The 8,243-nt window shown below is 45.1% G+C and overlaps 1 long non-coding RNA gene across 1 annotated transcript; it reads right to left on the minus strand.

Annotated features, from left to right (window-relative positions):
• Nucleotides 1-3,375: 3,375 nt before the first annotated feature.
• LOC113220394 lies at nt 3,376-6,635 on the minus strand. Its single transcript, XR_003307262.1, has 3 exons — nt 6,408-6,635; nt 6,193-6,317; nt 3,376-4,822 (listed from the first exon to the last, which is right to left on the minus strand). It is a non-coding gene; the product is annotated as an uncharacterized LOC113220394 (long non-coding RNA).
• Nucleotides 6,636-8,243: the final 1,608 nt, after the last annotated feature.

Consider the following 8,243-nt stretch of genomic DNA (forward strand, 5'->3'; position numbering starts at 1 on the left):
TTTTTTTTTTTTTTTTGAGATGGAGTCTAGCTTTGTCACCAGGCTGGAGTGCAGTGACACTATCCCAGCTCACCGCAACCTCTGCCTCCCGGGTTCAAGCGATTCTCCTGCCTCAGCCTCCTGAGTAGCTGGGATTACAGGCATGCGCCACCATGGCCAGCTAATTTTTGTATTTTTTTTTTTCTTTTGTAGTAGAGACAGGGTTTCATTATGTTACCCAGGATGGTCTCGATTTCCTGACCTCGTGATCCGCCCACCTCAGCCTCCCAAAGCGCTGGGATTATAGGCGTGAGCCACTGTGCCCGGCCTAAGGAAAGTTAACTCTTATATCAGTGTGAAAGCAAATCTGACAGGACAGGGGAACATGGAGGGGAGAAGAGCCAAACCAGGGCCTGTCCACCTGTCCCGTTGAGCCAGGAACACAAGTGGCTCTCTGCACAACACCAAGAGCGAGGACACGCTTTCAGCTCCACTTTAACTCAGGTTCCTAATGTGACAGCAGGCTTGTCAATCCCACTTGGCCCTGTGGCTCACACCAGAAAACACCAGCAGTGTAAGGACAGAAGCAGGAGACAGAGGAGCCAGGGTCTGGGAATCCCACAGCAACCCACAGGCCCTCATCACACACAGCAAGGATGCGCCCTCACTGGGCTCACCACACCATTCAACATCACCTTTCAGCTTCACTACCTGATAACCTGCCTGGATAACCCCACTGTAACACAAGAAACAGGTCTAGAATCTAGCATGTAAGCTATACCTGAAGGAGCAAAAGACAGTAATAAAATACAATAAAATTTTGTTTATATGTTTAATATAAAACTTAGAGCCATAATCACAACGTGTGATTCTAATGGGGTTCACTACTTCTAAAAACTTCACAGCGCTTTATTTTGAAATGTAAATGGTATTCTGTGGCTCCTTGCCAGCATTTAACTTCACAGCTTATTTGTGGCAAGCAGTGACTTCTTCAACACACGTTTTCCAAGGGAAAAAAGGACATGAAATAGCTCCAAAAATCTCTTCCAATCTTTAGATAAACTACTATTCAACAACTGCATCCGCCAAGTCAACACATTAAGAATCCTTCAATCACAAACACTTAGGTGAGAAAACAGTGTCTATCCATGCAGGAGAGGGACACATTATCCATGCTTATGAAGACAGCCTGGACTATTGGCTACTGAAAAGTTGTGAATGCATTTTTCTTTTTCTACTTTCCAAAAATTTTGTGAGGTGATAACTATGTTTGTTTCTATTCTTTTTATTTTGTATTTTTTAAGTAAGTACATCCTTATTATAAATCTGCTGTAGAACCAATGACCCACACAGGACCCCACGTGCCAAAGGAACCAAAAAGTCACACACAGCGAAGATGAAGACACAGGAGACAACCTATGTGGACAGCACAGAGCCACCTGCCCAGGACACCAACGGAGCCACAGGTGCGATTCAAAATGTTCTTAGTTGTATTAATAAATGTGGCCAGGTGCAGTTGCTCACACCTGTAAACCCAACACTTTCGGAGGCTAAGGCGGGCAGATGACCTGAGGATGGGAGTTCAAGATCACCCTAGCCAACATGCGGAAACTCCATCTCTACTAAAAATACAAAAATTAGTCAGGTATGGTGGCATGCACCTGATGTCCCAGCCACTTAGGAGGCTGAGGCAAGAGAATCATTTGAACCCAGGAGGCAGAGGTTGCAGTGAGCTGAGATTGTGCCGCTGCACTCCAGTCTGGGCAACAGACTGAAACTCCATCTCGGGCAGAAAAAAAAATTGTTCCTAGTCAATTAATAAAAGTAAAACACACACACACACACAAATAAAACTCATTTTAATAATGGTCAGGCACGGTGGCTCACGCCTGCAATCCCAGCACTTTGGGAGGCCAAGGCGGGCAGATTACTTGAGGTCAGGAGTTCGAGACCAGCCTGGCCAACATGGTAAACTCTGTGTCCACAAAAATACAAAAATCAGCCAGGCGTGGTAGTGTACGCCTGTAGTCCCAGCTGCTCGGGAGGCTGAGGTAGGAGGATCACTTGAACCCAAGAGGCAGAGGTTGCAGTGAGCCAAGATTATGCCACTGTACTCTGGCCTAGGCAACAGAGCAAGACTCCATCTCAAAAAATAAAAATAATTTTAACAATGCATCATACTTATCCCAACAGATTGAAAATATTACCATTTCAACATGAAATCAGTATCAGAAAAATTGTTGAGATATTTTACATAGGTTATTTCATAAGTCCTCAAAAACCATCAGGGTAGCTTACATATGTAGCACATTTCAATTTGGACGATGAAATTTGCATTGAAAATATCTGATCTGCACTTAGACTCATAAAATATACAGTTGATGAAGTAGACTCACATGGCCAAGCTATTCTAAACATACTTAAAGGCTTTCTAATAATGGAATCAAGTTTTTAAACCTGCATTTTAATTAATAAAAATTAAACAGATAAAATATTCAGTGTCTCAGCTACAATGGACACACTTCAAGTGTTGATCAGCAAACTGTGTGAGTGCGGCCAGACTGGCCAGCGCAGGCTACACGGCTGCAGCTCCAACAGCACGGCTGCAGCTCAAACAGGCCAGTCTCTCTGCACATGGAAACGGTCTGAGCAAGCAGGAGATGGGGAAAATGGGCACCGTCCTCGTGAGAACAAAGGACCCACAACAGGAACCCTGCACTCGCTCCCTGCCAAAGACACCAACAGCCCATGAAACAGCCTCAGAAAACAGAGAGGCATTCAAGAACTTAGAAAAGCACCTCTGGAAAATGCTCACTTGAAAACTTTGCATGTAACCTTACATTTTAATTACAAAGTTGTTAACATCCATGTTCTCCTTTATTCTTAATGAACTCTGTGAAAGTAAACACAGCTTTTATTCTTACTCCTATAGTCACTGTGGTGGAAGTTCATCTATGTGAGCAAGCTGTTGCAACTGAAATTTTCTGAGAACAAATCCCAAGCTCTTTCCATTAACACGAACTATATTAAGTTTAGTTCTCTTTATTTCCATTTGTTAAAGACCAGAATGTGTGAAATATGCATTATCAGATTAGAAAAACAAAACAAACATCAGAAAAACGTTTTTCAAAATAGCATTTACTAAAATCTATGACAGAAACTAGCTCTAAAACTTCCTATTTCAAAATTTCACTGTGTGTCCACTAAGTTCGTTTTTCTGGCTGTGGACAGCAGGGCCACCCCACGCCCCAGACCCACCATGGCCCCATGGCCAGGCCAGCTGAGAGCTGCGGCCACTGCCCAGGGCTCCCTGCTCTGTGCTCGGCCGCCTGATCCAACCTGCCAGCGGTTTGCTTTCTCTGTGTGTAGAAACTAAAATCAGGAGCCCAAGTTTACAAAAGCAGATTTTTATTAAATAGAGGTACAAATGTGTTTCATTTTCTAATAAATCTCTTTCACAAATGATCTTGCTTTTCCGCTCGAGTGATCATTTTTACACAACACTGTCTGACCCTTTTGGCTTCTGCCAAGGTTAGCCTCTGTTCACAGGCTGAGTCTGACTTCTTCCCACCTCCTCCTAGTCTGGCCTTACAAAACAACGCTCATCATTCTTTCACATTGACTTTAGTTTTGAAAAGAAAAGTTATCTTACACAGTAGTATGTATAACTCTGTAATATATAAAGTGAGGCAATGATAGAACCAGTTTTAAAAATAACCTTCCCATGATGATTTCATTTGCATCCACCTGCTTATTACTAGGAATCTTTTCACATGTTTACTGCACACCCCAATTTCTCTTCTGTGAAAAACTTTTGAGTATCATCATACCCTCCAACTTCTCCTCTCACCTATGTTGAAAAGGGTCTGTTCTTTATCCTAACACCTGTACTAGGTAATTTTCAGAAAATTCCCTCCATCACCAAACAAATTTTTGAGATCCTTGTGATAGATTTCACGATCTTAATATGAAAACCAATAATCACCTACTAAAATACAATACAGGTCAGGCACAGTGGCTAACACCTGTAATCCCAACACTTTCAGAGGCCAAGGCAGGAGAATCACCTAAGGTCAGGAGTTTGAGACCAGCCTGACCAATATTTTGAAACCCCATCTCTGCTACAAATACAAACATCAGCCAGGTGTGGTTGCAGACGCCTGTAGTCCCAGCTACTTGGGAGGCTGACGCAGGAGAAGTGCTTGAACCCAGGAGGTAGAGGTTGCAGTGAGCCAAGATCATGACACTGCACTCCAGCCTGGGTGATAGAGTGAGACCCCATCTCAGAAAACAAAAATTAAAAAAAATTAATAAGTAAATAAATAGGCCGGGCGTGGTGGTTCATGCCTGTAATCCCAACACTTTGGGAGGCCAATGCGGGCAGATCACCTGAGGTCGGGAGTTCCAGACCAGCCTGACCACCATGAAGAAACCCCGTCTCTACTAAACATACAAAATTAGCCGGGTGTGGTGGCACACGCCTGTAATCCCAGCTGCTTGAGAGGCTGAGGCAGGAGAATCACTTGAACTCGGGAAGCGGAGGTTGCGGTGAGCCAAGATCGTGCCATTGCACTCAGCCTGGGCAACAAGAGTGAAATGCTGTCTCAAAAAAAACAAAAAAGTAAATAAACAAAATACAATACAATACAGCTAATACGATTTACCTAAGAAGCTGTTGTATGAGCTGAACCAGAGGCAAATACTGTTTGCCAGAAGACTCACAGATCCCCGTATTAATAAGGTCTTTATCCAATGGAGTCCTGCTTCTGTGAAATGCTGAGGCATTTGCTTCCTGTTCATCAATTTCTTTTTCCTTCTGTGCTTCTTTTTTCACTTAAATATCCTGTAATTTATAAACAAAAATTGTTTACAATTGATCTCTTTAGCAGGTGTGAAGGCACACAGGCTGGCTGAGCCCTGACCCTAGTGCCAAGCCATCCCAGCCTCTGTGTGCTACCACACACACCTACCCACAGGACCCCACCTGCCCTGTTGAAAACCCCAACTCGGCTGTGCAGTTTCAAACAGTGTCTTCTTTTTACAGATCCAAGGTCCAGGCTGCCTCTGCTGACGCTCTCCAGCCTCCTTCTGTGAAGTCCCTAAAATCTTTAACCCTGCTACTGGCTCTCACAAACATCCAATGTGATCTGCCCCACACACGCAGCATCCAGCTGCTTTGTAAGGATAAGAAGCTGCTATAATTCTTACACACACTGGTTCAAATGCAAATGGAAAAGACACCCTGGGAAACTATGAACACACACTGACCCCAGGACCTAACAAATTCCATTCCAAGTGTTTACCCAAAGTGAGAACATATGTTCACTAAAGTACTTGTACACAGCACAATCGTGGCAGCTCTACACGGCCAAAAACCAGAAAGCCTGGGCACGATGGCTCATGCTTGTAATCCCAACGCTATGGAAGGCCAAGGTGGGGGGATCACTTGAGCCCAGGAGTTCGAGACCATCCTGTGCAACATAGTGAAACCTTGTTTCTACAAAATAATCAAAAAACTAGCCAGGCATGGTGACACACCTGTGGTCCCTGCAACACAGGAGGCTGAGGTGGGAGGATCATTTGAGCCGAGGAGGACAAGGCTGCCGTGAGCCAACATCAGGTCACTGTATCCAGCCTGGGCAACAGAGCGAGACTCTGTCTCAAAAAAAAAAAAAAAAAAAAAATACAAAAACCAAAAGCAATTAAATGTCCTTCAATAGAAGAATGAACTAACAACCAGCACTATACCTATAAAATGGAAAACTTCCCAATAATGAAAACCAAGTCACAAGACACACAACAGTGTGAATCTGAAAATCCTTCTTCAAGGCAACGCAGGAAAGAGTGCATCCTCTGCAGTTACACTGCTGCAACCCTCAGAGCAGGAAAATGAATCTCATCTGAGGGCAGGGGAGCGTCCTGGCTGCGAGTGCCAAGGGGCACAGGGAACTTTCCGGGTGACGGGAATGGTCTACATGATGGACAGGTTACCTCTTAACTTCACTGAAACAGACAACATGCAGGATTTCATCACAATTAAATCATATCTCAATAATTGTTTAAATTAGCACATAAAAGAATTTAAATTTAAAAAAATACTTGGATATGATAAAAGTTTAGTGTTTTACTGTTTTCAGTTATTCTTCACATGTGTGAATGTGGTATTTCCGATCTCAGAGCACCACCAGGTCACGTGTGCCTCCAAGGCCATACCTGGATCTCTGCAGTAATGGCTGCGTGTAAGGCTGACTCCAACCCTCCAGCAGCCATCAAGCTGCCCACCAGAAGATCAATCATGAATCGACGACCTGGACTTACGTTCACGTCATTGCCTGAAACTGAAATAGGAAGTGTGTGCCAATTTGAGTGAAACGCCATCCCTCCCAGCGCCTGACCCATGCCCTCTCCTGTTCCTTCCCCAAGCCCACCTGCGCAGGGCAGGAGAACAGAGAGTGCCCGGGCCCGCTCCTCGGCGCTGGGCAGCAGCACGGACCAGCCGCTCTGCAGCATGGACTGGGCGGCCGACTGCACGGTGCTCAGCACGCCCGCGCTGCTGGCCAGGGTCACCACCGTCTGCTTCAGGCTGTTCAGGAGGACGCTGCCCAGACCTAAACCAAGGAATTCCGGGTCAACCTGGTGACTAATGGCAGCATGCAACTGAAAGGAGAAAAACAGTTTTCACTTAGAACCCCTAAAAATGAGTGAATTTCAAAGTCTTATTAAACACGGAATAAAACTCACTTTGAAGTATTATTTAAATAACCAACTTCTCAGTTTATGTATTTTTAAAAACTGGACTTTTAAAAAACCTCTTACCCACAATAGTTGGAAGTATTTTCTAGAGGAATTTTTTTTAACCCCACTATGAACATGTATATGGAAAAGCTCAAGATGAGCAGAAGAGCTAAATAACTAGCAACAGCAACCTCCGCCCCGCCCGCCCCAACAATCTGCACCAAACACAGAAATAACGCCCCAATGTAACCAAAAAAGCTGCCACAGGTACAGTCTCGGCTCACTGCAAGCTCCGCCTCCCGGGTTCACGCCATTGTCCTGCCTCAGCCTCCGGAGTAGCCGAGACTACAGGCGCCGCCACCACGCCCGGCTTATTTTTTGTATTTTTAGTAGAGACGGGTTTTCACCGTGTTAGCCAGGATGGTCTCGATCTCCTGACCTCGTGATCCACCCGCCTTGGCCTCCCAAAGTGCTGGGATTACAGGTGTGAGCCACTGTGCCCGGCCCAGATCACGTTTTTTAGCCTCACGTCCATTATTAGCGCATTACAATCTTACTTTAAAATACTTCACTGAACAGGCTAAAACCCAGGCCTTTCAAAATACATAAACCTTCTTACAAACCCCTAAGACACTTACAAAAGGAGCAAGAAGAAGGGAAATCATGAATACCTGAAGTCGTAGAAGACTCAGCGTTGCCACGGCCACGCACTCTTTCTCCTGGGGCGGGGGCCAGTCCACGGAGCCGTCCATCCCCTCACTCACCTGCCGCAGCAGGAGATCCAGCTGCTCAAAAGTCACTGAGCAAATGTCCACCACAAAAGGGACACGGAGGCCAATGGACCACTCAGAACACGATGACCAGGCAAAGCTCTAAGAGGAAACGCAACAATCTAAAATGCATCTCCAAATGCAGCTGCTGGTCTGTTCCATAGGAGTCCCCAGCATGTGTGATGGAGCCGCCTTATATTATCACCTATCATCCCTCTAACCGCCCAGTCCAAAGGCATTCATGGGTGTCTGGCTCACACACTGCCAGCTTCCAATTTTCCCGCCCATTGCACTAGCCCCATCTCATTTGGCCATACCTAAAAAAGTAAAAGCAATTTTAACAATCTTTTCACTCTCAAAATGATTAATGTGCATTCATGGATGGCAGTGAGGATCTCCATCCACTTGAAGTGGTACAACAGCAACTCTAACTAGACAATGAATTGTTAGACGCATATAACACACACTATCATAGTGAGAGAACAAGTAATCGGCAAAAATCTAGGAGAACTGTAGAACACCATCAATAAATTGGATCTAATTTATAGAACACTTCATCGAACAACAGCAAAATACATATACTTTTTTTTTTTTTTTGAGATGGAGTCTCGCTCTGTCGCCCAGGCTGGAGTGCAGTGGTGAGATCTCAGCTCACTCCAAGCTCCGCCTCCTGGGTTCCCGCCATTCTCCTGCCTCAGCCTCCCGAGTAGCCGGGAATACAGGCGCCCACCACCACGCCTGGCTGACTTTTTTGTATTT

This window comes from Piliocolobus tephrosceles, unplaced genomic scaffold (assembly GCF_002776525.5).
Source record: "Piliocolobus tephrosceles isolate RC106 unplaced genomic scaffold, ASM277652v3 unscaffolded_1077, whole genome shotgun sequence".
Lineage (NCBI taxonomy): Eukaryota > Metazoa > Chordata > Mammalia > Primates > Cercopithecidae > Piliocolobus > Piliocolobus tephrosceles.